The sequence below is a fragment of the Mustelus asterias genome, chromosome 31 (genome assembly GCF_964213995.1).
Source record: "Mustelus asterias chromosome 31, sMusAst1.hap1.1, whole genome shotgun sequence".
NCBI classification, from domain to species: domain Eukaryota; kingdom Metazoa; phylum Chordata; class Chondrichthyes; order Carcharhiniformes; family Triakidae; genus Mustelus; species Mustelus asterias.
Genome location: NC_135831.1, coordinates 4726203 through 4739359, shown reverse-complemented (window position 1 = coordinate 4739359; position 13157 = coordinate 4726203).

Sequence of the window (13157 nt, the reverse complement as noted above, 5' to 3'; positions counted from 1 at the left end):
TCAGTGCCTGAGGGAGCGCCGCACTGTCAGAGGATCAGTGCTGAGGGAGTGCCGCACTGTCAGAGGGTCAGTACTGAGGGAGTGCCGCACTGTCAGAGGGTCAGTGCTGAGGGAGTGCTGCACTGTCAGAGGGTCAGTATTTAGGGAGTGCCGCACTGTCAGAGGGTCAGTGCTGAGGGAGTGCCGCACTGTCAGAGGGTCAGTGCTGAGGGAGTGCCGCATTGTCAGAGGATCAGTGCTGAGGGAGTGCCGCACTGTCAGAGGGTCAGTATTTAGGGAGTGCCGCACTGTCAGAGGGTCAGTGCTGAGGGAGTGCCGCACTGTCAGAGGGTCAGTGCTGAGGGAGTGCCGCACTGTCAGAGGGTCAGTGCTGAGGGAGTGCCGCACTGTCAGAGGGTCAGTGCTGAGGGAGTGCCGCACTGTCAGAGGGTCAGTGCTGAGGGAGTGCTGCACTGTCAGAGGATCAGTGCTGAGGGAGTGCCGCACTGTCAGAGGATCAGTGCTGAGGGAGTGCCGCACTGTCAGAGGGTCAGTGCTGAGGGAGTGTCCGCACTGTCAGACGATCAGTGCTGAGGGAGTGCCGCACTGTCAGAGGATCAGTGCTGAGGGAGTGCCGCACTGTCAGAGGGTCAGTGCTGAGGGAGTGCCGCACTGTCAGAGGATCAGTGCTGAGGGAGTGCCGCACTGTCAGAGGGTCAGTACTGAGGGAGTGCCGCACTGTCAGAGGGTCAGTGCTGAGGGAGTGCTGCACTGTCAGAGGATCAGTGCTGAGGGAGTGCTGCACTGTCAGAGGGTCAGTATTTAGGGAGTGCCGCACTGTCAGAGGGTCAGTGCTGAGGGAGTGCCGCACTGTCAGAGGGTCAGTGCTGAGGGAGTGCCGCAATGTCAGAGGATCAGTGCTGAGGGAGTGCCGCACTGTCAGAGGGTCAGTGCTGAGGGAGTGCCGCACTGTCAGAGGGTCAGTGTTGAGGGAGTGCCGCACTGTCAGAGGGTCAGTGCTGAGGGAGTGCCGCACTGTCAGAGGGTCAGTGCTGAGGGAGTGCCGCACTGTCAGAGGGTCAGTGCTGAGGGAGTGCTGCACTGTCAGAGGATCAGTGCTGAGGGAGTGCCGCACTGTCAGAGGATCAGTGCTGAGGGAGTGTCGCACTGTCAGAGGGTCAGTGCTGAGGGAGTGCCCGCACTGTCAGAGGATCAGTGCTGAGGGAGTGCCGCACTGTCAGAGGATCAGTGCTGAGGGAGTGCCGCACTGTCAGAGGGTCAGTACTGAGGGAGTGCCCGCACTGTCAGAGGGTCAGTGCTGAGGGAGTGCCGCACTGTCAGAGGGTCAGTACTGAGGGAGTGCCGCACTGTCAGAGGGTCAGTGCTGAGGGAGCGCCGCACTGTCAGAGGATCAGTGCTGAGGGAGTGCCGCACTGTCAGAGGGTCAGTACTGAGGGAGTGCCGCACTGTCAGAGGGTCAGTGCTGAGGGAGTGCTGCACTGTCAGAGGGTCAGTATTTAGGGAGTGCCGCACTGTCAGAGGGTCAGTGCTGAGGGAGTGCCGCACTGTCAGAGGGTCAGTATTTAGGGAGTGCCGCATTGTCAGAGGATCAGTGCTGAGGGAGTGCCGCACTGTCAGAGGGTCAGTATTTAGGGAGTGCCGCACTGTCAGAGGGTCAGTGCTGAGGGAGTGCCGCACTGTCAGAGGGTCAGTGCTGAGGGAGTGCCGCACTGTCAGAGGGTCAGTGCTGAGGGAGTGCCGCACTGTCAGAGGGTCAGTGCTGAGGGAGTGCCGCACTGTCAGAGGGTCAGTGCTGAGGGAGTGCTGCACTGTCAGAGGATCAGTGCTGAGGGAGTGCCGCACTGTCAGAGGATCAGTGCTGAGGGAGTGCCGCACTGTCAGAGGGTCAGTGCTGAGGGAGTGCCCGCACTGTCAGAGGATCAGTGCTGAGGGAGTGCCGCACTGTCAGAGGATCAGTGCTGAGGGAGTGCCGCACTGTCAGAGGGTCAGTGCTGAGGGAGTGCCGCACTGTCAGAGGATCAGTGCTGAGGGAGTGCCGCACTGTCAGAGGGTCAGTACTGAGGGAGTGCCGCACTGTCAGAGGGTCAGTGCTGAGGGAGTGCTGCACTGTCAGAGGATCAGTGCTGAGGGAGTGCTGCACTGTCAGAGGGTCAGTATTTAGGGAGTGCCGCACTGTCAGAGGGTCAGTGCTGAGGGAGTGCCGCACTGTCAGAGGGTCAGTGCTGAGGGAGTGCCGCATTGTCAGAGGATCAGTGCTGAGGGAGTGCCGCACTGTCAGAGGGTCAGTATTTAGGGAGTGCCGCACTGTCAGAGGGTCAGTGCTGAGGGAGTGCCGCACTGTCAGAGGGTCAGTGCTGAGGGAGTGCCGCACTGTCAGAGGGTCAGTGCTGAGGGAGTGCCGCACTGTCAGAGGGTCAGTGCTGAGGGAGTGCTGCACTGTCAGAGGATCAGTGATGAGGGAGTGCCGCACTGTCAGAGGATCAGTGCTGAGGGAGTGCCGCACTGTCAGAGGGTCAGTGCTGAGGGAGTGCCCGCACTGTCAGAGGATCAGTGCTGAGGGAGTGCCGCACTGTCAGAGGATCAGTGCTGAGGGAGTGCCGCACTGTCAGAGGGTCAGTGCTGAGGGAGTGCCGCACTGTCAGAGGATCAGTGCTGAGGGAGTGCCGCACTGTCAGAGGGTCAGTGCTGAGGGAGTGCCCGCACTGTCAGAGGGTCAGTGCTGAGGGAGTGCTGCACTGTCAGAGGGTCAGTGCTGAGGGAGTGCTGCACTGTCAGAGGATCAGTGCTGAGGGAGTGCCGCACTGTCAGAGGATCAGTGCTGAGGGAGTGCCGCACTGTCAGAGGATCAGTGCTGAGGGAGTGCCGCACTGTCAGAGGATCAGTGCTGAGGGAGTGCCGCACTGTCAGAGGGTCAGTGCTGAGGGAGTGCCGCACTGTCAGAGGGTCAGTGCTGAGGGAGTGCCGCACTGTCAGAGGGTCGGTACTGAGGGAGTGCCGCACTGTCAGAGGGTCAGTGCTGAGGGAGTGCCGCACTGTCAGAGGGTCAGTGCTGAGGGAGTGCCGCACTGTCAGAGGGTCAGTATTTAGGGAGTGCCGCACTGTCAGAGGGTCAGTGCTGAGGGAGTGCCGCACTGTCAGAGGGTCAGTGCTGAGGGAGCGCCGCACTGTCAGAGGGTCAGTGCTGAGGGAGTGCCGCACTGTCAGAGGGTCAGTGCTGAGGGAGTGCCGCACTGTCAGAGGGTCAGTGCTGAGGGAGTGCCGCACTGTTAGAGGGTCAGTGCTGAGGGAGCGCCGCACTGTCAGAGGGTCAGTGCTGAGGGAGCGCCGCACTGTCAGAGGGTCAGTGCTGAGGGAGTGCCGCACTGTCAGAGGGTCAGTACTGAGGGAGTGCCGCACTGTCAGAGGGTCAGTGCTGAGGGAGCGCCGCACTGTCAGAGGGTCAGTGCTGAGGGAGTGCCGCACTGTCAGAGGGTCAGTGCTGAGGGAGTGCCGCACTGTCAGAGGGTCAGTGCTGAGGGAGTGCCGCACTGTCAGAGGGTCAGTGCTAAGGGAGCGCCGCACTGTCAGAGGGTCAGTGCTGAGGGAGCGCCGCACTGTCAGAGGGTCAGTGCTGAGGGAGTGCCGCACTGTCAGAGGGTCAGTATTTAGGGAGTGCCGCACTGTCAGAGGGTCAGTGCTGAGGGAGTGCCGCACTGTCAGAGGGTCAGTACTGAGGGAGTGCCGCACTGTCAGAGGGTCAGTACTGAGGGAGTGCCGCACTGTCAGAGGGTCAGTGCTGAGGGAGCGCCTCACTGTCAGAGGATCAGTGCTGAGGGAGTGCCGCACTGTCAGAGGGTCAGTGCTGAGGGAGTGCCCGCACTGTCAGAGGGTCAGTGCTGAGGGAGTGCCGCACTGTCAGAGGGTCAGTGCTGAGGGAGTGCCGCACTGTCAGAGGGTCAGTGCTGAGGGAGTGCCGCACTGTCAGAGGGTCAGTGCTGAGGGAGTGCCGCATTGTCAGAGGATCAGTGCTGAGGGAGTGCCGCACTGTCAGAGGGTCAGTATTTAGGGAGTGCCGCACTGTCAGAGGGTCAGTGCTGAGGGAGTGCCGCACTGTCAGAGGGTCAGTGCTGAGGGAGTGCCGCACTGTCAGAGGGTCAGTGATGAGGGAGTGCCGCACTGTCAGAGGGTCAGTGCTGAGGGAGCGCCGCACTGTCAGAGGGTCAGTGCTGAGGGAGTGCCGCACTGTCAGAGGGTCAGTGCTGAGGGAGTGCCGCACTGTCAGAGGGTCAGTGCTGAGGGAGTGCCGCACTGTCAGAGGGTCAGTGCTGAGGGAGCGCCGCACTGTCAGAGGGTCAGTGCTGAGGGAGCGCCGCACTGTCAGAGGGTCAGTGCTGAGGGAGCGCCGCACTGTCAGAGGGTCAGTGCTGAGGGAGTGCTGCACTGTCAGAGGGTCAGTACTGAGGGAGTGCCGCACTGTCAGAGGGTCAGTGCTGAGGGAGTGCCGCACTGTCAGAGGGTCAGTACTGAGGGAGTGCCGCACTGTCAGAGGGTCAGTACTGAGGGAGTGCCGCACTGTCAGAGGGTCAGTGCTGAGGGAGCGCCGCACTGTCAGAGGATCAGTGCTGAGGGAGTGCCGCACTGTCAGAGGGTCAGTACTGAGGGAGTGCCGCACTGTCAGAGGGTCAGTGCTGAGGGAGTGCTGCACTGTCAGAGGGTCAGTATTTAGGGAGTGCCGCACTGTCAGAGGGTCAGTGCTGAGGGAGTGCCGCACTGTCAGAGGGTCAGTACTGAGGGAGTGCCGCACAGTCAGAGGGTCAGTACTGAGGGAGTGCCGCACTGTCAGAGGGTCAGTGCTGAGGGAGCGCCGCACTGTCAGAGGATCAGTGCTGAGGGAGTGCCGCACTGTCAGAGGGTCAGTACTGAGGGAGTGCCGCACTGTCAGAGGGTCAGTGCTGAGGGAGTGCCGCACTGTCAGAGGGTCAGTGCTGAGGGAGTGCCGCACTGTCAGAGGGTCAGTGCTGAGGGAGTGCCGCACTGTCAGAGGGTCAGTGCTGAGGGAGTGCCGCATTGTCAGAGGATCAGTGCTGAGGGAGTGCCGCACTGTCAGAGGGTCAGTATTTAGGGAGTGCCGCACTGTCAGAGGGTCAGTGCTGAGGGAGTGCCGCACTGTCAGAGGGTCAGTGCTGAGGGAGTGCCGCACTGTCAGAGGGTCAGTGATGAGGGAGTGCCGCACTGTCAGAGGGTCAGTGCTGAGGGAGCGCCGCACTGTCAGAGGGTCAGTGCTGAGGGAGTGCCGCACTGTCAGAGGGTCAGTGCTGAGGGAGTGCCGCACTGTCAGAGGGTCAGTGCTGAGGGAGTGCCGCACTGTCAGAGGGTCAGTGCTGAGGGAGCGCCGCACTGTCAGAGGGTCAGTGCTGAGGGAGCGCCGCACTGTCAGAGGGTCAGTGCTGAGGGAGCGCCGCACTGTCAGAGGGTCAGTGCTGAGGGAGTGCTGCACTGTCAGAGGGTCAGTACTGAGGGAGTGCCGCACTGTCAGAGGGTCAGTGCTGAGGGAGTGCCGCACTGTCAGAGGGTCAGTACTGAGTGAGTGCCGCACTGTCAGAGGGTCAGTACTGAGGGAGTGCCGCACTGTCAGAGGGTCAGTGCTGAGGGAGCGCCGCACTGTCAGAGGATCAGTGCTGAGGGAGTGCCGCACTGTCAGAGGGTCAGTACTGAGGGAGTGCCGCACTGTCAGAGGGTCAGTGCTGAGGGAGTGCTGCACTGTCAGAGGGTCAGTATTTAGGGAGTGCCGCACTGTCAGAGGGTCAGTGCTGAGGGAGTGCCGCACTGTCAGAGGGTCAGTACTGAGGGAGTGCCGCACAGTCAGAGGGTCAGTACTGAGGGAGTGCCGCACTGTCAGAGGGTCAGTGCTGAGGGAGCGCCGCACTGTCAGAGGATCAGTGCTGAGGGAGTGCCGCACTGTCAGAGGGTCAGTACTGAGGGAGTGCCGCACTGTCAGAGGGTCAGTGCTGAGGGAGTGCTGCACTGTCAGAGGGTCAGTATTTAGGGAGTGCCGCACTGTCAGAGGGTCAGTGCTGAGGGAGTGCCGCACTGTCAGAGGGTCAGTGCTGAGGGAGTGCCGCATTGTCAGAGGATCAGTGCTGAGGGAGTGCCGCACTGTCAGAGGGTCAGTATTTAGGGAGTGCCGCACTGTCAGAGGGTCAGTGCTGAGGGAGTGCCGCACTGTCAGAGGGTCAGTGCTGAGGGAGTGCCGCACTGTCAGAGGGTCAGTGCTGAGGGAGTGCCGCACTGTCAGAGGGTCAGTGCTGAGGGAGTGCCGCACTGTCAGAGGGTCAGTGCTGAGGGAGTGCTGCACTGTCAGAGGATCAGTGCTGAGGGAGTGCCGCACTGTCAGAGGATCAGTGCTGAGGGAGTGCCGCACTGTCAGAGGGTCAGTGCTGAGGGAGTGTCCGCACTGTCAGACGATCAGTGCTGAGGGAGTGCCGCACTGTCAGAGGATCAGTGCTGAGAGAGTGCCGCACTGTCAGAGGGTCAGTGCTGAGGGAGTGCCGCACTGTCAGAGGATCAGTGCTGAGGGAGTGCCGCACTGTCAGAGGGTCAGTACTGAGGGAGTGCCGCACTGTCAGAGGGTCAGTGCTGAGGGCGTGCTGCACTGTCAGAGGATCAGTGCTGAGGGAGTGCTGCACTGTCAGAGGGTCAGTATTTAGGGAGTGCCGCACTGTCAGAGGGTCAGTGCTGAGGGAGTGCCGCACTGTCAGAGGGTCAGTGCTGAGGGAGTGCCGCAATGTCAGAGGATCAGTGCTGAGGGAGTGCCGCACTGTCAGAGGGTCAGTGCTGAGGGAGTGCCGCACTGTCAGAGGGTCAGTGCTGAGGGAGTGCCGCACTGTCAGAGGGTCAGTGCTGAGGGAGTGCCGCACTGTCAGAGGGTCAGTGCTGAGGGAGTGCCGCACTGTCAGAGGGTCAGTGCTGAGGGAGTGCTGCACTGTCAGAGGATCAGTGCTGAGGGAGTGCCGCACTGTCAGAGGATCAGTGCTGAGGGAGTGTCGCACTGTCAGAGGGTCAGTGCTGAGGGAGTGCCTGCACTGTCAGAGGATCAGTGCTGAGGGAGTGCCGCACTGTCAGAGGATCAGTGCTGAGGGAGTGCCGCACTGTCAGAGGGTCAGTGCTGAGGGAGTGCCCGCACTGTCAGAGGGTCAGTGCTGAGGGAGTGCCGCACTGTCAGAGGGTCAGTACTGAGGGAGTGCCGCACTGTCAGAGGGTCAGTGCTGAGGGAGCGCCGCACTGTCAGAGGATCAGTGCTGAGGGAGTGCCGCACTGTCAGAGGGTCAGTACTGAGGGAGTGCCGCACTGTCAGAGGGTCAGTGCTGAGGGAGTGCTGCACTGTCAGAGGGTCAGTATTTAGGGAGTGCCGCACTGTCAGAGGGTCAGTGCTGAGGGAGTGCCGCACTGTCAGAGGGTCAGTATTTAGGGAGTGCCGCATTGTCAGAGGATCAGTGCTGAGGGAGTGCCGCACTGTCAGAGGGTCAGTATTTAGGGAGTGCCGCACTGTCAGAGGGTCAGTGCTGAGGGAGTGCCGCACTGTCAGAGGGTCAGTGCTGAGGGAGTGCCGCACTGTCAGAGGGTCAGTGCTGAGGGAGTGCCGCACTGTCAGAGGGTCAGTGCTGAGGGAGTGCCGCACTGTCAGAGGGTCAGTGCTGAGGGAGTGCTGCACTGTCAGAGGATCAGTGCTGAGGGAGTGCCGCACTGTCAGAGGATCAGTGCTGAGGGAGTGCCGCACTGTCAGAGGGTCAGTGCTGAGGGAGTGCCCGCACTGTCAGAGGATCAGTGCTGAGGGAGTGCCGCACTGTCAGAGGATCAGTGCTGAGGGAGTGCCGCACTGTCAGAGGGTCAGTGCTGAGGGAGTGCCGCACTGTCAGAGGATCAGTGCTGAGGGAGTGCCGCACTGTCAGAGGGTCAGTACTGAGGGAGTGCCGCACTGTCAGAGGGTCAGTGCTGAGGGAGTGCTGCACTGTCAGAGGATCAGTGCTGAGGGAGTGCTGCACTGTCAGAGGGTCAGTATTTAGGGAGTGCCGCACTGTCAGAGGGTCAGTGCTGAGGGAGTGCCGCACTGTCAGAGGGTCAGTGCTGAGGGAGTGCCGCATTGTCAGAGGATCAGTGCTGAGGGAGTGCCGCACTGTCAGAGGGTCAGTATTTAGGGAGTGCCGCACTGTCAGAGGGTCAGTGCTGAGGGAGTGCCGCACTGTCAGAGGGTCAGTGCTGAGGGAGTGCCGCACTGTCAGAGGGTCAGTGCTGAGGGAGTGCCGCACTGTCAGAGGGTCAGTGCTGAGGGAGTGCTGCACTGTCAGAGGATCAGTGATGAGGGAGTGCCGCACTGTCAGAGGATCAGTGCTGAGGGAGTGCCGCACTGTCAGAGGGTCAGTGCTGAGGGAGTGCCCGCACTGTCAGAGGATCAGTGCTGAGGGAGTGCCGCACTGTCAGAGGATCAGTGCTGAGGGAGTGCCGCACTGTCAGAGGGTCAGTGCTGAGGGAGTGCCGCACTGTCAGAGGATCAGTGCTGAGGGAGTGCCGCACTGTCAGAGGGTCAGTGCTGAGGGAGTGCCGCACTGTCAGAGGGTCAGTGCTGAGGGAGCGCCGCACTGTCAGAGGATCAGTGCTGAGGGAGTGCCGCACTGTCAGAGGGTCAGTACTGAGGGAGTGCCGCACTGTCAGAGGGTCAGTGCTGAGGGAGTGCCGCACTGTCAGAGGGTCAGTGCTGAGGGAGTGCCGCATTGTCAGAGGATCAGTGCTGAGGGAGTGCCGCACTGTCAGAGGGTCAGTATTTAGGGAGTGCCGCACTGTCAGAGGGTCAGTGCTGAGGGAGTGCCGCACTGTCAGAGGGTCAGTGCTGAGGGAGTGCCGCACTGTCAGAGGGTCAGTGCTGAGGGAGTGCCGCACTGTCAGAGGGTCAGTGCTGAGGGAGTGCCGCACTGTCAGAGGGTCAGTGCTGAGGGAGTGCTGCACTGTCAGAGGATCAGTGCTGAGGGAGTGCCGCACTGTCAGAGGATCAGTGCTGAGGGAGTGCCGCACTGTCAGAGGGTCAGTGCTGAGGGAGTGTCCGCACTGTCAGACGATCAGTGCTGAGGGAGTGCCGCACTGTCAGAGGATCAGTGCTGAGAGAGTGCCGCACTGTCAGAGGGTCAGTGCTGAGGGAGTGCCGCACTGTCAGAGGATCAGTGCTGAGGGAGTGCCGCACTGTCAGAGGGTCAGTACTGAGGGAGTGCCGCACTGTCAGAGGGTCAGTGCTGAGGGCGTGCTGCACTGTCAGAGGATCAGTGCTGAGGGAGTGCTGCACTGTCAGAGGGTCAGTATTTAGGGAGTGCCGCACTGTCAGAGGGTCAGTGCTGAGGGAGTGCCGCACTGTCAGAGGGTCAGTGCTGAGGGAGTGCCGCAATGTCAGAGGATCAGTGCTGAGGGAGTGCCGCACTGTCAGAGGGTCAGTGCTGAGGGAGTGCCGCACTGTCAGAGGGTCAGTGCTGAGGGAGTGCCGCACTGTCAGAGGGTCAGTGCTGAGGGAGTGCCGCACTGTCAGAGGGTCAGTGCTGAGGGAGTGCCGCACTGTCAGAGGGTCAGTGCTGAGGGAGTGCTGCACTGTCAGAGGATCAGTGCTGAGGGAGTGCCGCACTGTCAGAGGATCAGTGCTGAGGGAGTGTCGCACTGTCAGAGGGTCAGTGCTGAGGGAGTGCCTGCACGGTCAGAGGATCAGTGCTGAGGGAGTGCCGCACTGTCAGAGGATCAGTGCTGAGGGAGTGCCGCACTGTCAGAGGGTCAGTGCTGAGGGAGTGCCCGCACTGTCAGAGGGTCAGTGCTGAGGGAGTGCCGCACTGTCAGAGGGTCAGTACTGAGGGAGTGCCGCACTGTCAGAGGGTCAGTGCTGAGGGAGCGCCGCACTGTCAGAGGATCAGTGCTGAGGGAGTGCCGCACTGTCAGAGGGTCAGTACTGAGGGAGTGCCGCACTGTCAGAGGGTCAGTGCTGAGGGAGTGCTGCACTGTCAGAGGGTCAGTATTTAGGGAGTGCCGCACTGTCAGAGGGTCAGTGCTGAGGGAGTGCCGCACTGTCAGAGGGTCAGTATTTAGGGAGTGCCGCATTGTCAGAGGATCAGTGCTGAGGGAGTGCCGCACTGTCAGAGGGTCAGTATTTAGGGAGTGCCGCACTGTCAGAGGGTCAGTGCTGAGGGAGTGCCGCACTGTCAGAGGGTCAGTGCTGAGGGAGTGCCGCACTGTCAGAGGGTCAGTGCTGAGGGAGTGCCGCACTGTCAGAGGGTCAGTGCTGAGGGAGTGCCGCACTGTCAGAGGGTCAGTGCTGAGGGAGTGCTGCACTGTCAGAGGATCAGTGCTGAGGGAGTGCCGCACTGTCAGAGGATCAGTGCTGAGGGAGTGCCGCACTGTCAGAGGGTCAGTGCTGAGGGAGTGCCCGCACTGTCAGAGGATCAGTGCTGAGGGAGTGCCGCACTGTCAGAGGATCAGTGCTGAGGGAGTGCCGCACTGTCAGAGGGTCAGTGCTGAGGGAGTGCCGCACTGTCAGAGGATCAGTGCTGAGGGAGTGCCGCACTGTCAGAGGGTCAGTACTGAGGGAGTGCCGCACTGTCAGAGGGTCAGTGCTGAGGGAGTGCTGCACTGTCAGAGGATCAGTGCTGAGGGAGTGCTGCACTGTCAGAGGGTCAGTATTTAGGGAGTGCCGCACTGTCAGAGGGTCAGTGCTGAGGGAGTGCCGCACTGTCAGAGGGTCAGTGCTGAGGGAGTGCCGCATTGTCAGAGGGTCAGTGCTGAGGGAGTGCCGCACTGTCAGAGGGTCAGTGCTGAGGGAGTGCTGCACTGTCAGAGGATCAGTGCTGAGGGAGTGCCGCACTGTCAGAGGATCAGTGCAGAGGGAGTGCCGCACTGTCAGAGGGTCAGTGCTGAGGGAGTGTCCGCACTGTCAGACGATCAGTGCTGAGGGAGTGCCGCACTGTCAGAGGATCAGTGCTGAGAGAGTGCCGCACTGTCAGAGGGTCAGTGCTGAGGGAGTGCCGCACTGTCAGAGGATCAGTGCTGAGGGAGTGCCGCACTGTCAGAGGGTCAGTACTGAGGGAGTGCCGCACTGTCAGAGGGTCAGTGCTGAGGGCGTGCTGCACTGTCAGAGGATCAGTGCTGAGGGAGTGCTGCACTGTCAGAGGGTCAGTATTTAGGGAGTGCCGCACTGTCAGAGGGTCAGTGCTGAGGGAGTGCCGCACTGTCAGAGGGTCAGTGCTGAGGGAGTGCCGCAATGTCAGAGGATCAGTGCTGAGGGAGTGCCGCACTGTCAGAGGGTCAGTGCTGAGGGAGTGCCGCACTGTCAGAGGGTCAGTGCTGAGGGAGTGCCGCACTGTCAGAGGGTCAGTGCTGAGGGAGTGCCGCACTGTCAGAGGGTCAGTGCTGAGGGAGTGCCGCACTGTCAGAGGGTCAGTGCTGAGGGAGTGCTGCACTGTCAGAGGATCAGTGCTGAGGGAGTGCCGCACTGTCAGAGGATCAGTGCTGAGGGAGTGTCGCACTGTCAGAGGGTCAGTGCTGAGGGAGTGCCTGCACTGTCAGAGGATCAGTGCTGAGGGAGTGCCGCACTGTCAGAGGATCAGTGCTGAGGGAGTGCCGCACTGTCAGAGGGTCAGTGCTGAGGGAGTGCCCGCACTGTCAGAGGGTCAGTGCTGAGGGAGTGCCGCACTGTCAGAGGGTCAGTACTGAGGGAGTGCCGCACTGTCAGAGGGTCAGTGCTGAGGGAGCGCCGCACTGTCAGAGGATCAGTGCTGAGGGAGTGCCGCACTGTCAGAGGGTCAGTACTGAGGGAGTGCCGCACTGTCAGAGGGTCAGTGCTGAGGGAGTGCTGCACTGTCAGAGGGTCAGTATTTAGGGAGTGCCGCACTGTCAGAGGGTCAGTGCTGAGGGAGTGCCGCACTGTCAGAGGGTCAGTATTTAGGGAGTGCCGCATTGTCAGAGGATCAGTGCTGAGGGAGTGCCGCACTGTCAGAGGGTCAGTATTTAGGGAGTGCCGCACTGTCAGAGGGTCAGTGCTGAGGGAGTGCCGCACTGTCAGAGGGTCAGTGCTGAGGGAGTGCCGCACTGTCAGAGGGTCAGTGCTGAGGGAGTGCCGCACTGTCAGAGGGTCAGTGCTGAGGGAGTGCCGCACTGTCAGAGGGTCAGTGCTGAGGGAGTGCTGCACTGTCAGAGGATCAGTGCTGAGGGAGTGCCGCACTGTCAGAGGATCAGTGCTGAGGGAGTGCCGCACTGTCAGAGGGTCAGTGCTGAGGGAGTGCCCGCACTGTCAGAGGATCAGTGCTGAGGGAGTGCCGCACTGTCAGAGGATCAGTGCTGAGGGAGTGCCGCACTGTCAGAGGGTCAGTGCTGAGGGAGTGCCGCACTGTCAGAGGATCAGTGCTGAGGGAGTGCCGCACTGTCAGAGGGTCAGTACTGAGGGAGTGCCGCACTGTCAGAGGGTCAGTGCTGAGGGAGTGCTGCACTGTCAGAGGATCAGTGCTGAGGGAGTGCTGCACTGTCAGAGGGTCAGTATTTAGGGAGTGCCGCACTGTCAGAGGGTCAGTGCTGAGGGAGTGCCGCACTGTCAGAGGGTCAGTGCTGAGGGAGTGCCGCATTGTCAGAGGATCAGTGCTGAGGGAGTGCCGCACTGTCAGAGGGTCAGTATTTAGGGAGTGCCGCACTGTCAGAGGGTCAGTGCTGAGGGAGTGCCGCACTGTCAGAGGGTCAGTGCTGAGGGAGTGCCGCACTGTCAGAGGGTCAGTGCTGAGGGAGTGCCGCACTGTCAGAGGGTCAGTGCTGAGGGAGTGCTGCACTGTCAGAGGATCAGTGATGAGGGAGTGCCGCACTGTCAGAGGATCAGTGCTGAGGGAGTGCCGCACTGTCAGAGGGTCAGTGCTGAGGGAGTGCCCGCACTGTCAGAGGATCAGTGCTGAGGGAGTGCCGCACTGTCAGAGGATCAGTGCTGAGGGAGTGCCGCACTGTCAGAGGGTCAGTGCTGAGGGAGTGCCGCACTGTCAGAGGATCAGTGCTGAGGGAGTGCCGCACTGTCAGAGGGTCAGTGCTGAGGGAGTGCCGCACTGTCAGAGGGTCAGTGCTGAGGGAGTGCCTGCACTGTCAGAGGGTCAGTGCTGAGGGAGTGCTGCACTGTCAGAGGA